The sequence below is a fragment of the Plectropomus leopardus genome, chromosome 4 (assembly GCF_026936395.1).
Source record: "Plectropomus leopardus strain MGB_pleo_1.0 chromosome 4, ASM2693639v1, whole genome shotgun sequence".
Taxonomy (NCBI): Eukaryota; Metazoa; Chordata; class Actinopteri; order Perciformes; family Serranidae; genus Plectropomus; species Plectropomus leopardus.
The window spans coordinates 6,433,225-6,451,197 of record NC_142179.1 but is presented as its reverse complement, the minus strand read 5'-3'; the positions used below and the strand labels follow the sequence as shown (position 1 = coordinate 6,451,197).

Below are 17,973 nucleotides of genomic sequence, written 5' to 3'. Positions count from 1 at the left end.
TGTGTCTCTTATTCAGCTGTTTGCTCAAAGCACAACTCCTCTCATCCTCGAGCCAATGCCTCGTCTGTCAAACACAACATTTGCTGCCGATGCAGCTTCTTAAAAAATAATCACCAAAATAAATAAATAAACAAATAAACAGCCTGCCATAACATCCCAGTCACACACCTGCAAATTTATAAATGTTCGACAAAAACCCATCAAGTAAAACTACTAAAAATTGCACAAATTTACGACCAAAAATAACTTGTTTAATTTTAGGGGAACATCCACCAAATTTGTGCAACTTCTGTTGCCGTGCAAACAATTTGTTGTGATTTACGGAGTTTTTTCATTTTAGAAATGAACAAAAAAAAAAACTCATCCGCTGACTTCAAAGGAAATGTTATGAGTGACAAGAGTACTTAATCAAATGTACTTCAGTACTGTCCACCACACACACACACAAAATCACTATTAATACGCCAAACAGGTATGCAGATGTGTTACTACCATGCAGGATGCTTGCAAACATTAAAAGCATAGAAACCGAAATGCAACACGTATGACTTGAACATCACCACCTTAATGAAGCTGTTAGCCATCTGCAAGCAAACGTCCTTTATAAGACGAGTCAAAACTTCTAAATTTGCGAGTATTTATTGACATATTTTATGTCGTAGAATAAAATGTGAAAGTCTCCTCAGTTTTTTGAAGACATCTAACAAAAAAAAAACAAAACATTGACTTTGAGACGAGGGAACCAGGAGTGCTAAACCCATATCCACGTTTTTGGATTAATTCCTGCAACACTTCATGGGGACGAAAGCCATTGCGATGATTCTTCCTGGCATTATTATGGGAGACATTTACTATCAGAGAGGGATAAAAGCTTCAGACTCTCCAAACTGATGTTTTTACTTCTTTTGGGAGGGGCTTAAAGTCTTAGGTAATAAGATCCAAACCCCATAGTTTGAAGATTTTACTGTACTTGCAGGTTTTTCTCACTTATTTTAAGAAAATTAGGTTCAGGACTTAACTCTGGACATTAATGACTTGAGGAGACAATGGAGATTTTTTGGTGTATTTACCTGAAGTGGTTGCAAAATATCCATAGATAGAAACTTGAAGGACTGCGATCAGACCTTAAAATCCAAGTTATTAGTTTAATCCTTTCAAACTATTCATGCCACGGCACTCTCACACTCAACATCTTGATATTCACCAAAAAAACTCCAACCAGGTGCTGTCAAGTCACACTCAACAGCCATTAACAAGCAGTTTGTCCCTGAAATGATTTGAAAAGTGAAAAGATGTCTTTGTCCCTCCACCAACTGCCTCGTTATTCAATTTAATGTCTTTGTAGAATCAAAGGCAGGAAAAACATGGAAAGTGCAAAAAAGATTACATTTTTTCACTGATATGGAGTCAAACAAAAAGCAACAGCTCACAGAGAGAGAAGCCCATCAGAGATATTTGTGCTGTTTTGTGCCAGCTCTCTGACTTATTTATGATCGGGGGAGTCGCAACAGCAAAACTGAATGAACACGAGGAGGAAAGACAACAAAAGACGGGGTTAAAAACCCAGAATCAGGCAGGAGTATTGACTGGTGTCAAATGGGAGCAGAGAATGAGGGGGAGTGAAAATGTTTTCGCTCCGTGAGTCCTTCAAGGTGATCAGATGAAACACAAGAGCTGATGTGAGAGAAATAAAAAAGACAAGAAGGAGGAAAAAAGGGGGGAAGAAGGAGGAGAAGGAGTGGGGTGTTTCCCTGAGGCAGAGATGTGTTTGTGTGTGAACTAATCTCTCTCTCTCACACACACACACTCACTCACACACACTCCCTCCCTCTCCTCCCAGTCACTCAGTCAGTTGCAACAACACGCTCACCGAGGTCGGCAGCACAAAGCAGAGTCGCTCTCTCACCAGCCTGCTCACACACACACACACTCTCACACGCGCTCAGACACTCGACACACACCTCCTCAGCGACGCCCGGGGAGCTGAAGCAAAACTGACGAGAGGAAGGAAGAAAAAAGGAGAGAAAGAGACCAGCAAAGAGAAACAAGAAGCAAAAGAAGAGAAAGTAAAGATACATTTTGGGAGAAAATTAACCAGGTAAGAGCTCTTTTTTAAATGTCTTTCATTCACTCACTGCTTATCTTGATCATGATAGCTGAATCTGAAAAACCACCTCACTCTTTGCATTGCAGCCAATATTAAGTGCAACATTTGCATGGAGTAAAAAACACAGTGTAACGTCCCAGCTCATGCTGTGCAGGTTGAGTGTGTGTGTGCAGTGTCAGTGAGCAGAGTTTACCTCATTCCTGGAAGTTTTTGCCCTCTCTTCTCTCTGTGTCGCAAGTTCATGAAATCATGCTTTCGGGGGCTTGTTTGTTCGTGTGAGAGTTGAGTTGCTTGTGGTGCTTTTAAGCCACAAATGCTGACACGAAGGGAAATGTGAGGTTTTTATCTGTGCAGATGAAGTTATCAAGGTTTGTTTCCGTGTGTGTGCATTCACAGGGCTCCACCAGCTCAAAGGAAGTTAGATTCAAGACTCTTCAGGATGCAATTCGGTATAAAATTTAAGACCAGTTTACAAGAACTAGATAAAGATTTTTTTTTTAATTATGAGCCAACATCAGTTACTAAATGTTTGGGACAATTTGGTCTTTGCAACTGTGTGTTTCTCACTTTACATGTGGTCCTCTGAGTTTGAAAAACTTTCTGCTTAAAATACACCAAGCCTCATAAATCTTGTTCCCCTGTCAGACATACCACGAAATCTTTGTTAAATTTTTGTTGAATTGCACTTCCCTATTTAAAAAAATTGATCTCACAAATTGTTTTTTAAGAACTTACAGCGCAATGTCAGAAAAGAAAACATTTCATAAAATTCTGCTCTCCATATCTTAGCATTTTTAAGACTTTTGAAAGATTGATTTAAGACATCTGAAACATCAATCAAGGCCTTAAATCTAAGTTAAATGAATTCAAAGTCTTTTCAGACTTTTTATGGACCCACAGGAATCCTGCATTCAAACATGTGCTGGATTTAAAAGCGAGATACGAGTGAAACCAAAAGAAAACTCTTCAGGAGGAAGTTCTGAAATTTAACTTGAGTATCTTAAACATCACTTTTCTGCAGTTGTGGGGACTCGTGCCCATCACACAAGAGCTGTCGTTCACTGGTCGAGGTTGAACACTAATGCACGCAGTTGGTTTTTTTTTTGTTTTTTGTTTTTTTTTTTATACATTTGATGATACCAGGAATCAGAATACGTTAATATGGCATGCCCAGTGTTGATATATTTTATGACCACTGTGTTGTTTGCACTTTATACCGCTGTTTTTTAATTTATTTTTTATTGCTGTTCTGTTTTAATCTGCTGTTGATCTTAAAAGCACGTGGGAAGCTTGCTAAGAGAAGTGCTATATAAATAAAATTCATATTGTTATTATAAAACCACTGTTTTATAAAGACAGTAAAAGTTTGGCATGTATAAGAGTGAAGCTTACACTTAAAATAGTTTATGTGATTTCTTTAGTAAAGTTTATATGACTTATATTTCCTTTATTGATGATAATTTTGGTATTGGTTTATTGGCAGTATGATTTTGAATAGTCACTTGGATTTGTGCATCTTTACCCTTGATTTAAATCTTTGAATTTCAATCAGACACATCGGTTCATATGAGTTACAAAGCCCTGTAATGACTGTAGTGATTGTGGCAAAGTTTCGATGACGTTATTGCAGAGACAAAGTCCACAGAGAGGAGGAAGCTCTAGCTGGTCGGTCAACAAAACGTCAGACTTTAACACGAGAGACTGCAGTTTGGTTCCTGTTTCCTGCCAATAGTCAACATTGGTTTCTTTTAATCTTGACCACAACTGCCATGATATTATTATAACCATGACAAAAAGTACCTTCTAACCCTAACCAAGTACTCATATAAATGCAAACCAGGATTTGGGTTTCAATCTTAAAAGGTATAAACTACACAGGATTATCCTAAAATTCAAAAAAAATAAAAAAGTCAGTGCTTTCAACGTACGAGTATGATGCTAAAAACCACCTTCTGCATAAACATGCAATGTGCACGGACACGTCAGGTGATAAAGCGGTTGGACAGAACCAACAGCGTTGTTATCATACGCTGGCGCACAGCCAGACGAGTGGGCGCGTCAAAATACAACATGCATGGGCGGATCGTGCTGCTTCATCCCAACATGTGCATTTATTGCGTAATTTTAACGGCTTACTAGAGCTTAAACAGGTGACGCACAAGGATACCAAAAACATCACAGGTTGACGTGGAAGGTCCTGACAGAGCAGCACCAGTTGACAAATTCAGAGTGAGAAAATGTTGCATAGACTCATACAAAAGTAATCGCTCTCAATCATCATTTATGACCCGCTCACAGTGGTTCGTACAATATGTAACAAATTACTAGTTTGTTCGTTATTAGTTTTGTACTTAACGTAAAGTTACGTAGGTTATATTCAGGAAAAGAAACATGGTGATAATGTACCTTAAAATGAGTCAAAGTTCACTTGGTTTCACATAGTACTTAACAGCTGTTGTCTCCTGGAGTGAAAGTCCTGTGCTGAAAGTCCAACTAACCTGCCTCGTCAGTTGGACTTTCAGCTTTTATACTTCTTATCTTGGCAGCGCAAACTGACGCACCCTGGTCACGTATCATATCGCCGCAAAAGATGCCTTTATGCAATACTGTCTGACACCAAAACCACTGACTAAGTGATGGCATTTGACGAGTTGGGAATGAGCTGATAATTTGTGAACAGTATACCCTTAACCGAGTCACGTTTAAGCCCAAATCTAACTTAATTTTAACTTTGGCGTCATCACATTATAAAACAGTAATTTGTACTGGTTTTGGAAGGCGCAGGTAAATAATGTGATCCTAATGAAAACGGCGTCAATTCAACAAATCTTAAGTTCTAGAGGACAAACAATGTTTTTCCTAGTTTCATTTAGAAGACGTGTTGCAAAGACAGAGTCTTGTGTTGTCCTTGACATTTTCTTGTGTTTGATTTTGCGTCGTCCTTCAAATTATGTCATAGAAAGTAATGTCTATTGCTGTATTGTCTATCGTATCTACATGTGTGAACTGTGAACATATGACGGCTAAACCGAGGCAGTAACTCGCCGCCAGCGCCACTTATCATGACACTCCCACATGACTAATTGGTTAAGTGAGTCTGTACCATGACGAAAACAATACCAACACTGGAGCGTCTGAAGGATTCAAACAGACTGTTCAAAAGACCAAACAGGCAAAGCAGATTCAGGTCAGGAGGCTGTGAAGGGACAGACATGGTGCGTTTTGTGTTTTTGACCTTCACTTTGTTTACAATGAGCTGATGTGAGCAGAGGACAGAGAGAGAGAGGAGACGGAGAGAGTAAAAGGATGAATGGAGTCATTGTCTGCTGTATGTGTGTGCTGAATTAGGGGGGCGTGTTTTGTGTGTCTCAAAAACAAACTGTGAGCCATCAGCGTCATGTGAGAGGTTAATGTTACACCAAGTTGTTGCACATCTTGTAAACAGAGATGAATAACTGATACTCAGTAATCGCCTGAATAAATGCTCAGTCTGTGATACTGTAACACAGAAAAACATGACTTTCTAAAAAAAAAAAAAAAAGAACCAGATTCAGGCAGTCATGTGTTTCAAATTACTTACTAAATAAGTAGAAGAAGAACTGAATAGTTAACATGAGCAGCAACCGGACGACATAAGTAACTTTAAAACTCAGACTCACAGAAACCCAAAATCTTATGGAAAAGCCAAGACAAATTTCGTCATAGTGCTGCACTTAAAAAACAAAGAGAATAATATAATCGAGCACTTAACATCAAAGGTGTAAATAAACAAAAAACTAGATATTCCACAGTCATCATAGATCATCTAACATTTTCTGGACAGTTGGATTTCCGTACTGATGGAAATGCTTAATAATGTTTGTATGAGCAGAAATGATGTTTATATACAACTCATTTAAAACTGCAAATATGCGTTTAAAGAACAGATTATGCAGAGCGTATTTTCCATTAAAAAGTGTGAAAATGTTGCTAATTAACACATTGGTAAGAGCATGTAGGTTTGATTTCAATATTTGAGGGAGACTTAAAAAATGAGGGGGGTGGGATTCCTCCACTCTACAATTTTGAGCATCAAATACTTAAAATACTGCATTCTGATGTGAATTATTTGCAGTTAATCAACTAAAAACCACACAAAACAACTAACACTGACAAAAAACCTTTAGGATCTGCATGCAACGGTAACTTGCTGAAATATTTCAGAAGTGCAAGTTAGAAAAATGTTGATATTTGTACATCTTAATAAACAAAAAGTAAATGTAAAGCTATCTCACACTAATCTGTTAATAATATAACAGGAAAGCATCCGCGAATCCTTCCTTATTACAAATTTTTAATTTTTACCCCAAAACAAACAGAACTGTTTATGAGTCGACTGCACACTCTTTATTTTGCCATTGTTGCCTTCTCCATCTTCTCTTTCCAACCTGGAATATGAAGCATCCACTGATGTCGCCACGGTTTGAACCTCGAGAAAAGTCTGCTATTATTTGGTTCAAGCTGAGAACCAACGCTCTTGGTTCTGAACCAAATTAATTTTGGTATAAATGCTCTAAATTCTTCAAAATTTGGTGCAGGAATGAAACCGGTTAAATAAAACGGTGTGAGAGAGGTGAGCGTGAACTAAAACAGTAAATTTGTGGACTGGAAATCCAAACCAATGAGCTACAGATGCCATAAAGCTTCGGAGAGCCGAGGGGAACTGCAGAGTCAGGAGATAATTCTCTGTGCTCATCAGGACAAGCAACTCCTTTATACAAGTAGTTACTGAATTTATTTTCCACATAAAAATACTGATTAACTTGGTTGGGATAAGCTACAGACATTAAAGTGGCACTAACGAAGGAAAAAACTTTTTTTCTGTTGTTTAAAATGCACAAAAGCACACTGTGACACCAACAGGGGTCAACTTATGTGTTTTCAGCTCTGTATGTGCCAAAAAATGAAAATGAAAGATATTCAAGAGAGCAGTGTTTCCTGAGAAAAAAAAAAATCACACAATGCCTCATCATTTCTTCTAACACATACACATTGTGAACTTGAGTTATATTACACTTCAGAGGACTTAAAGTGCTCCACAAAGCCCAAAACAAAGGAGGATCACACACCGCAAAAGCAATTACAACCACAGTCGGTAAACAAGTGAATCAATTACAAAGTGATTAGAACATAAAACACTGTTGATATAATGCAGACAAGCAAAACAGCAGCGATAAACATTTCACCTTAAACTGAGTTTATGGTTTTCATGGCTTCCTTTGCTCCAAACTGTTTCCTGTTTACCTCCGAATTTAATCACTTTAATTTCCACAAAAAACTGATTAAGATTACGCACTAAGGAAGCTTCGCTGCCGGAGCTTCACAGCCACAAATCCGTGTTTAGACACAAGCCTAAATCTGCGGAAAGCTGGCACCCCGGGGCCACGGAGGAGGGAAGGATGGTAGATTTTTTCAGAACAGTACGCAGATACATTTTCTGCTAATAAAAAAAGAACAACGAGAAAGAGACAGCGGGGAGATGTATAGGGAGGAGAGGGAGATGGAGACAGTGACAATGGAGAATTAGGGACATATCGAGCAAAGTTCGATGGAAATATGGCGAGACAGCGTGAGCAGGAGCAATTTGGATCAAAAGCAAAATGGATTTTGGGGGGAAAATTAGGAACATGGGGACGATTTGAGAGGGAGATAAGAGCCTGAGAGCGACACTGACAAAGACATCGTGTCAAATCCAGGGGTGGAGGTTTGACGTGTGTGTGCATGTGTGTGTGTGTGTGTGTGTGAGAGAGAGAGAGAGGGTCTCTGCCACCTTGGTAGCAAAGTACATTATGGCTGTTTGGGCACATTAAGGGGCATTAGCTGGAGGAGCAGCCCTGAATAATGCATGGCCTTTATTTATGAGCAGAGTGCATACGTCCTGTGAAGCGCACTGAAGCAGGACACACACACACACACACACACACACACACACACACACACATAGTCCTTACTCTCAAACATGCTCTCAAAATCACAAAATCTGGCAAACTGGCGACATGCGTGTGCCTTTATTTGTTAGTCACTCTCATGCTTTTTCACGCACAATGTCCAAATTCCTATAAGACGACATAAAAAGGAGCTGCAGACGGTTCGTGTGATCGTTCAAACGGTCCTCAGGTCTAACAGGGCAGCCAATGAGCCCATTAAGGTCTCACACACACAAACTCAGCAATACACTTACAAGACAGTCATATTCAGATGACTTCCGACAATCAGAACTTTTAAGCGTCGCTTTTTCAGTTGGGTGCTTTCAGAGTTTCAATGACGTGCAGAATTTTCCAGCTTCATCCGTTACTGAACAGTTTCGTTCAAAAGTGAGATTTCATTTAATAGCTACTCTCGCGGATATTAGTGCAAGCATGAAAGAGAGAGTCACATCATCAGCAGGGGAGGGGGGTTATTTTTTGTAACGGTGGATTGAAAGATGATCTTATGTTATATTATTAACAGATTATTGTGAGGTAGCTTTAGATGGACTTTTGTTTATTAAGATGTAGACATATCGACTTTTTTTAGCTTGCATAACTGAAATATTTCAATACGTTACCTTTGTATGCAGGTTTGATACGTTTCCATTCAATTTAAGTTGTTTTGTGTGTTTTTAGTTGGTTAACTTCATATAATTCACATTACTGCTGACAGTGTGATTTGACAGAGCAATCAACTTAAAGAGACTTGAAATTTGCTCAAAATCTGTAACCTATCACTGTGAGCAACACGCTCACTTTTAAAGCCTGTTCTGACTCTGAAGTCATCAAAAACCTCCCCTTTCACAGTGATTTCAGCATAACACCCCAACGCCAAAAGCCTCTTTTTACAGCCTGATGATATTCTGCCGGGCAACTGAGAGCACAGCTGGACAAAACTGGTTGTGGAGTTACACGGTCATTATGGCACCTTGCATGGCAGCGTGATATGCAGATGGGTGGCATCAGTTGGCAACGCGACTGGTCGGAGCTTGTGTGTCCACACGATACACCGCTACTCTCAGGTTGAAATGCTGCCAATAATGTCTTGGTTTAAAAAATGACCAATAAATCTACCTTCTCCCTTCTCAGTTTTTTAGTTTCTAAAGTGAGTTTTAGTCTTCTGCAGGTTGATTTTCACAGTACACTTCCTGAACTGAAACACATGCTGCCTGAAAGTCTGCTAAAAGGTTTGTTCTTCAATGGCAGTCTTATTTAAGGATGTAGTGGTGCTTAAAGAGCTGGAGGGAGGCCATGCACTCAGGAGGTCAGTGTTAACTGTGTTTGTAAAACCTTGGGGCAGGAGTTCATCAGCCTGGCAGCCGCCCGCAATGTCAGGGTGAAGGTTCACAGTGACTCTGGCTTAGCAGGGAAAAACACACACACACACACACACACACACACACACACACACACACACACACACACACACACACACACACACACACACACACACACACACACACACACACACACACACACACACACACACACGTACACCATTGAGGCCGACACACCTCAGCAGCTCTGAGGTGACAAGAACTCCTGGTGGATGGCAGATGGAGGGAGCCAGCACTACGACACAATTACAATTTGTGTTATTATGCTCCCATCCTGTTTCTCGCCAAGACCTGCAGGCACAAACCTGACAGCCAAACACCAGGGAGAACGAAAAGATCGTGTCTTAAACCTGAACCCAACGCTTAGAGAAGCACTCTGCTGAAAATCTGTCTTTCGCACATTTAACACGTAATCAGCATGAGAATATGGAAGCTGCAGTCAGTTTGTGGAGTGTTTGATATTCAACAGCAGTGGTTAAAGAAGTAATTGCATCCTTTACTGATGTAAAAGTACTAATATCAAACTGGAAAAATACTCCACTACAAGTGAAAGTCCAGCATTCAAAACCTTACTTACTCAGTACTCATTGTACAATAAAATACTGTCTGTCAATGTTTATTTTATCATATCTGATGTTTTTTTTATTAGTATTACTGCTGCATTCATGTGTATGTCGCATTTTAACACTGTAGATGTTTCAAGTTGTAGTTTAATCTGCAGCAATGCATCATATACAATAAAACCATCACACGGAGTGCAGCTTATGGCAAGTTCGTAAGATTTAAGGATTTTCTACACGCTTTTCTGAATAAAATGTAACACTAATTTTACAATAACCAAAACTGAAGTTAAAAAAATAATAAAAAACATGAATAGATATCAGTTAATTAGGGTCGGGAACAGCTTTGCTCAAATGTTTAATATGTAACATAAAACATTAGGTGACTTTTGTTTTTTGGAAATACTCGACGTTTGACGGGCTTTCTTGACTATTTAGTGTTTCTGTACGGGATTTCACCATATTAATTTCCATCGTGCTGAGTTTAAAAAACTTGCTCCATTTAACACGTATATTACTAACAGTACTGTTAGTTATGTCAGTTTGCTTATGATGTTAGTAAATATTTTAAGCTTTTACAGCGCAAAGTCAGTAAAAAATATTAATGAAATCATACTCTCCATATCTGAGCTTTTTAGGACTTTTGAAAGATTGATTTAAGACATAAGGTATTCGTCCTTAAGTTTGGAAATTTGCAAGCATTTCAATACCAGTTAGGGTCTTATTTTGAGTTAATCCAATGCCTTTTAAGATATCTAGGAATCCCAAAGCCTAAATCCTAGATTTGTAGTGTCACTGTCCTCTGAGAACCACATATTTCTAAAAAAAAAAAAAAAAGAGCCCTGTGACAATGCATTTTCTAGCTGATGCAAAATGATTGTTAAAAATTTAATTTGGCTTAGAAGTAGGAGGATAATGTCAACACACAAATGAACACTTTGTCCTTCAGTTTATCAAAAACAAGAGAGAGACATGGTTTTCACTGGACAAAGTTTAAGAAAAAAATGATCTGAAAAGTAACTAAAGCTGCCAGACAAATGCAGCAAAGCAAAGGAGTACAAAATCTACTTCAAAATGTAGTGAAACAGAAGTATAAAGCTACATAAAAGGGAAATACTCACATACAAGTGCCCTAAATGTGTGCGCAAGTCCAGTGCTTGAGAAAATGTACTGATTCCTCTGTTTTTCTCCCTGAACTGGCAATTTGAGAAAGTGGTTAAAAGACAAAAAAGACCCCAAACTGAACATCACTGCCAACACGTCGACACTTTCGGTCAGGAGTTTACTGCAGATTGTCAGGTTTAATGGATTGTTTGCCTACACAATGTGTTAATTACATGATACCGCACTGATCCCCGGAGGGAATTTTCCTCTCGCTCGCGCTCCTGCGCTCAGAGCTCAGAGGTCAGTGACGGAGTGAGTTTCAGTGTCTCGCTGCAGGCCACAACAGCAGATTTTCTGTAAGCACGCTGGGCTCGAGCCAACGTTTTCAGGCTGAAGGATGATCTTCCCACTCGCTGTGGAGGAGAACATCACCACCTGAGTGGAATATTGATACTGAGATAATATTGTACAATGTTTGTTTTTAGAGAGTAGTCACAGGAGCAGAAACGTTTGCCAACTTTATGATGTGAAGCGTGAATCTGTGTGCATGATTGATGTGTGGCAGGAAATATTTTGTAACATAGGTCATAATATCACAGGAGTTCACACTGTAAAATCTGAAGTTGATCTTGGCCTAAATTATTCTTGGAAACAAACAAAAAAGCCTTGAAAAGTAAAATAAAATATTAATTTAAATCTTAATTTATGTTTACTTTGTATCTAAGTATAAAGTTTACTTGAAACTTCACTGAATATATTTAATATTGTGGAGTTGTTGAAGCTTAAAAATTACTTTTTAAAATGTTAGCAATTTGAGAAAACCAAGTCTGACTTAACTTGATCATGATAAAGAGGATATAACCAGTGATGAAGTTAAGAGATTTAAGAGTTTTGTTTTATTTTAACATGTTTAAGAAAATACAAATATGATTGATTAGTTTGCAAACAGCAGAATACCTAATAGCAGAATATCCTGAATAGCACATACAGAAGTTGCTCAAACTAAGAAAGATTGATTTAATGACTTGTCATTTTCAAATTGCAACAACTTCACAAAATAACCAAAATATAACAAATTTTTAAGTTAAATTAACAATTTGATATAAAGTAAACATAGTCAAGATTAATAGCTACATTTACTTACATTTTTCAAGGCAGTTGGTTTGGATTTTACAATGTAAGACTCTGTTTACTGATCGTTTTTTTTTTTTTTTTTTTGGTATTCTCTGGCTGCAATTTGCTGCTAAAACTTAAACCAACTCACCAACTCTTAGTTCGACTTAACTTCACCAGAAAATCAAAAGGTCGAACTTCAGAGCGGCCACTGCAGCAGAGCAGAAAGTGTCAATATGTGAAAATGCGTACAGAGCCATTCTGCCATTGCAACCCATATTGTGGTCAAAGGTGGAGTTGCAGCTTGAATAACAGAAGTAAAGCGCTATTTTTTTGTTCTTTCACATCGGTTAAAAACCTGTGCTGTTCCCCAGAAGTTAACCTCTTTGCAGCTCACACTATTGACGGAGATGCAGAACAGCACACTGAAATTTTCGGTTCTAACAGAAATAAGGACAAGTGCACATCCCCTTAAGTCTGCATGTGGTTGTGGTGCACACATAGTATAACTGAAAGACAAAATCTCTCTTTTCCCGTCATTGTGGCCACATCAGAGGTCAAATTTGGGAATGAGTAGCAGCCTTCAGACTCTCATATCTGTCGAATCATTGTCCCATCCTACTGAGAGTCTGCACCTCCAACGCCCTGCTGTTCTGTCAATTAAAATCAATCAACCCAATCTCGCATATCGACCTGCTCTGTACAGTAACAAAGTCATTAGACACGAATCCTGGCCCGCTCCCAAAATTTTGGAGGATAAAAATCAAAGTGAGGTCACGGAGGGCTGACAGAAAGACCCCAGAGGGAGGAGGAGCGCTTTAGATTTGTGGGGTGACCTTGATGGATTCCAGACAGAAGGAGGGAGCTCAAATCGTAAGCTGGGTGGTAACATGTATGTGTGTGTGAGGTTAGTGATGGCTCTCATTAATTCCCAGTCGCAGAGACGGCCTGAGGACCGTGTGTGTGTGTTGTGGTGTGACAGGGAGGAAGGAGGTGGTGTGTGGGGGTTAAGTACGAAGGCAATAAAGCCATTTAAGAGTCATAAAGTGTTTGGTCAATCAAAACCGCCCCCTGCTGCGCACCTCATGTCCATGTGTGTGTGTGAATGCGAGAAAAAAAAAGCGACAGTGCACGTACACGTTTCTGTGTATGTGGGGGAACCAGTTAGTGCATCAGTGTGTGTGTGTGTCAGTGTGTCATTCATGTGTGCACTGAGGGGTTGAGCAAGCCAGTCTGGAGAGTCAGTGGGATACTGAGCTCAAAGAGAGACAGAAAGAAAGAGAGAAAGAAAGGATGCACCACCAGTGGAGCTCTGTGCAAGAAGCCACAGAGCAGATGCAGTCATTAGAGTATAATTTGTTAGTCTACATCGCAATGTGTTTGTGCTTGTGAATACATGTGCATGCATTTGCACCTACGCCTGTGCCTCTGAGTAAGACTTTCGCCTAATTGGAGCCACTGCAGGACCTCTGTCCATTATGGTCTTCCTGTTTGACGCACAGATACACTTTCTGCAAGAGTTAAAGCTGTCAGTTTAAAGAATGTGAAGTGAATGCAAGTCAAACTTTGCAAACCGAGTTTAAGCACATCGTTAGGTTCGAAAGCTCAACCATCTCGTAATGATCCACAGAAACAAAAAGGAGCTTTCCTCCTCTTATTTGCTGATTTTCTTCCTTTTGAACAGACTTTAATGGCGTAATTTGAAAAATACGCAAGTGTATGTCAAACTATCAGAGATGGGAGTAAGTCACACATGTACAAGTCACAAGCAAGCCAAAAAATAATAATCCTAATTTAAAAAAAGGTGCTTCAGCCTACAAATCATATTCCAGACCTAGAATAAATGCTTGTTTAGTATAAAACACAGTAAAAAAAATCAGATAATACTTTTTTATAGGTTTTTTTCTCAGTAAAATTTGAATAAGTACCATTACCACTACATTTCAGTCACAATATCTGTCAAACCAGTTGCATTATTATAACAAAAAACAGGCGCTCGGGAGAACTTGAGCGTCTCAACCACATAGCTCTTGCTTTTAAGCTGCAGGTGTCTGCGTTTAAAACAGAAGATTTGAGGATGCAAAAAACAGATTCCCGAGATGGTAAGGATTAGGGTAAGGAGGCACATGGCAAGGTGCAGAAAAAATCATCACATTCAGACAGAAATCAAATCAACTCCTGCATGAAAGTCTGGGTTTTGTTCCACTGCGCCTCCCTCCTGCCTTATAGGGACTTTGTGCTCTTACGTATATTACATCATTACTGGCAGCGTTTCAACTTGACGCCATCCAGGTGTGTATCATGCAGATGCGACAGGTTTCGTTAGTCTACACTCTCCACACCAACCATCTACGTATCACGCTGAAGCACCAGTTGCCGTCTGGCTGTAGCGTATAGTAACACCGCAAATGGTGCGGTCCAGCCGTATCAAACAGCCATGAAAAGTCGCCTTTGGCGTTGGAATGTTACGCTGAAATCACTGTAAAAGCACCGGTATCGACGACATGAGAATGAGAATGGGATGGTGCTAGAGACGGACGAAATCCTGTCGATAAATTAAATCATTCTGATTGGTAGTTTAGCCTCAGTGCACTAGAAGAGAAACAGAAGTGAGCAAAGTAAAAAAAGAAAAAAACAGCTAAAATCAAGAGGAAGTGAGATTTAAAGAAACTTATGTCCGGTCAGATTCCTTTTCTTTAGGCACAGAGCTCTTTAGCAGAAAGATTTCCTTATGGTTTTTGCTTTTGTTTACTGGCGTCAATATGTTGTGTTATTTCAACATTGGATTGTGTTGTTTAAGTGCTAACAGACTAACTAATGTTAAGACGGTCTTCTGATTTCACTTTTTGAATGACAGCTGCTGGTATGGAGAGTTATTTCCTCTCACGCAAGCGCAAAACATATACATGCTGGTTCGCTGTCAGTTGTAGTCGTAGCAGTGTGTTCATGTGCAACTTTTCGACACAGGCAACATGAGGTGACGTGAGGCGTCGTGAGGCGACGTTAAGCGACATGAGGCGACAGTAGTCGGCTTTTGTGGCTGCTTTTTCTTTGATGTTGGTTTCTGGGCCTTAACTCACACATGTGCAAGTCACAAGTCAAGTTTTATCAAGTGCAGTACATAAATAAATGTACGCAAAACCAGATAAATTGGCTGCAGAACTGCAGAGTGATTACAACAATATAAGCAGCTATAACATCATTCATTATCAGTATTCATTAAAGCCGGTGAAGCTCTATGTTCTTTGACATCTCTGCAATACACTGCACATTTCTCGTAACTGTCCCAAAATAATTTGTTAACTTACAAAAAAAGAAACCCCATCAAATTCCAGTCTCCACTGAGGATGCAGGACTCACTCGTTGCTGTTTTTCTGTTTTAATCTCAGAGCTCAAGAGTGGAAATTTTGACATGAACACACTGACATGCAGCTGGCTGACAGCTGCTGTGGAGTTTACCTCACCTGCCTGAGCATCAGCATTTTAACATCAGGAAGCAAAAAGCTGAGCTATGACATTGCAGTGCTCTGACATGCTATTCCTACTTGCCTCACAGCCTTTAAATCCCACCTTGTTATATTTCAGTTCATCACCTCTTCTGTTCGTAGATCTTAAAATACAGTATCACTCATCATATGCTTTGGCTAATTGAGAGAGATGTGGACTCGAGTCACATGACTTGGAGCCAGACTTGATGCACAAATTTGATGACTGCCAGTAAATCACAAAAAGTTGAATAAGACAGTGAATATACGACTGTTGAGGTTTTTTTGTGACGTTTTTGCATGAGCACCGTTTCTGCATCCTGGGCTTAGCACCGCCTAAGACGAGTGTTTAAAGAAACAAAAACACACAAAGCATTTTTCCCCGTAGCAAATCATCATCTGTGATTCCAGACGTTTCCTGGGCGCTGACACAGCGCTGTAGAGATAAATCTGACAACGTGAGACGAGGCAGAAACACACAAAATGTGTTTTCTTGTAGGACTGATTATTAGTGCTATATGCTATGAAAGTGCAATGCCAGCACTGACAGTTCAGCCGCACAAAATATGTTTTAACAAATAAATTAAAAATGGAAGAAGCTCTTGTGATGCTTGTTATTCAATATTAATATTTTCTGATGTTAAAAAAAGGCGTTATATTTGGAGAAGAGCACATTCTGACATGTTTTGGACTTGAAAATCAAAATCTAATACTTGCAGTGCCATCGGAAATTGTGAGGGCAGCATAGCGTAGTTGAAGCAATAAGTGACCGAAGAAAACATTTCAGAAAATGGTGTAATGGAAGGAATTGGTAATAAAGTAAAAAGTACAAAAAAAGTACAATATACTTAATGGCCTCACAGACAGCCGCCGTCTACAATGCTGCCTCCATTAAAATGTACTTTTTTTACTCGTTTGTTGTTTTCTGCAACTTTTGACTCTGCCCTCCAGCGCCATCGAATGGCTGTATTTATGCCAACATAAAGGACGCGTGGAAGATTTAGGGCAGTGACATTTACAACCTTGACACAGATGTAACTAACTACGAGTATAAACGAGCGTTTAGATTGGTGCATTCTTATAAAAACATTGACTACTGCAGCTAAAAAACCCAAACATAGCTGCTAGCCCGGGTATCTGTCTCTCTGTGTGTCTGTGTTTACTTTCGGGCTGAGCAGTCGAGACACCAATCAGACTAATCGCCCATTTTGGCCAACAAAGCCACCAGGAGCCGGTTTGGTTTATTACTGTCGCCGTAGGGCACCGCTTGGCCGTAACGCCGCACCAACTGTGGCATCATCTGTAACCGCCACCAACAGCCTCCCTCATCCCCTGATTCTCCCGCTCTCTTTCTCTCTTTTTCCATCTCTCCTCTCAGTCGCCTCGCTTTAATAATCCTCAGTCCCTGGAGTTTACTGCCCAGGTGAGAGCGATCTAAACAATCGTTGCCATGGTAATCTATCAGCAGGAGCCCAAACACACCTGATGGTGCTGGTGTACCATTTCTTTCTCTTTATCCGTCACTCACTTTTTCCTCCAACACTCAGATCCTCCTCTTTTCCCATAAACACCATCTGCTTTTTTCTCTCTCTCTCCATCACTCTCTGTTTTGTTTTCCTTCTGCATGTAACCCAGAAAAACCACAGATCAGGACACAGATAATATTCGGGCTCGCTGGCCCGTGATGATATTGACCAGACACAACTTGCCCGCCCCCATCTGTCAGCTCGCCCTCGTTCCAGACGCCCATATGTACACAAGTATGACGCTCAAAAACGCACTGCAAAAAACACTGAATTCACCCAAACACAACAAGTCGATAGTGTCTGCTGACCCCGACGATGTGCCAAGAGGGACGCACCCAAATCCTCCCATCCCTCACCCCCCAAACACACACACACACACACACACGTATTCAAAACAGTCCTGCACCCCTCGAGTGTCAGTCGGGTTAAATCCACTCTGATGGGTCAGTCTCCTCTCACTGTCAGGCCAAGCTGTCGGGGTCACTGTCACTGTGAGAGAGACCACATATGTTCTGTGTGTGTGTGTGTGTGTGTGTGTGTGTGTGTGTGTGTGATAGCGAGAGAGAGAGAGAGCATATAAACAAGGATATGGGCAGCGGGGTGGGGAAAGGGGTGTGAATTAAGCACGGTGTGTGTTTGGTCGATGAAGCTGCAGTAATTAAAATGATGTGTTTCCCCTCAAATGAGCGACCATCAGAAATTCACCCCCACAGCTTTGAATAATTGCTAACAT

The 17,973-nt window shown here is 40.0% G+C and overlaps 1 protein-coding gene across 1 annotated transcript in view; it reads left to right on the top strand.

The window, feature by feature from the left end:
* Positions 1-1,838: 1,838 nt before the first annotated feature.
* hs3st1l2 (heparan sulfate (glucosamine) 3-O-sulfotransferase 1-like 2) overlaps positions 1,839-17,973 on the top strand; it is a 35,046-nt gene continuing 18,911 nt past the window's right edge. Inside the window, exon 1 of the mRNA XM_042488642.2 lies at positions 1,839-2,098. The gene's annotated coding sequence lies outside the window, so the exon portion shown is untranslated. The remainder of the gene's footprint in view (positions 2,099-17,973) is intronic.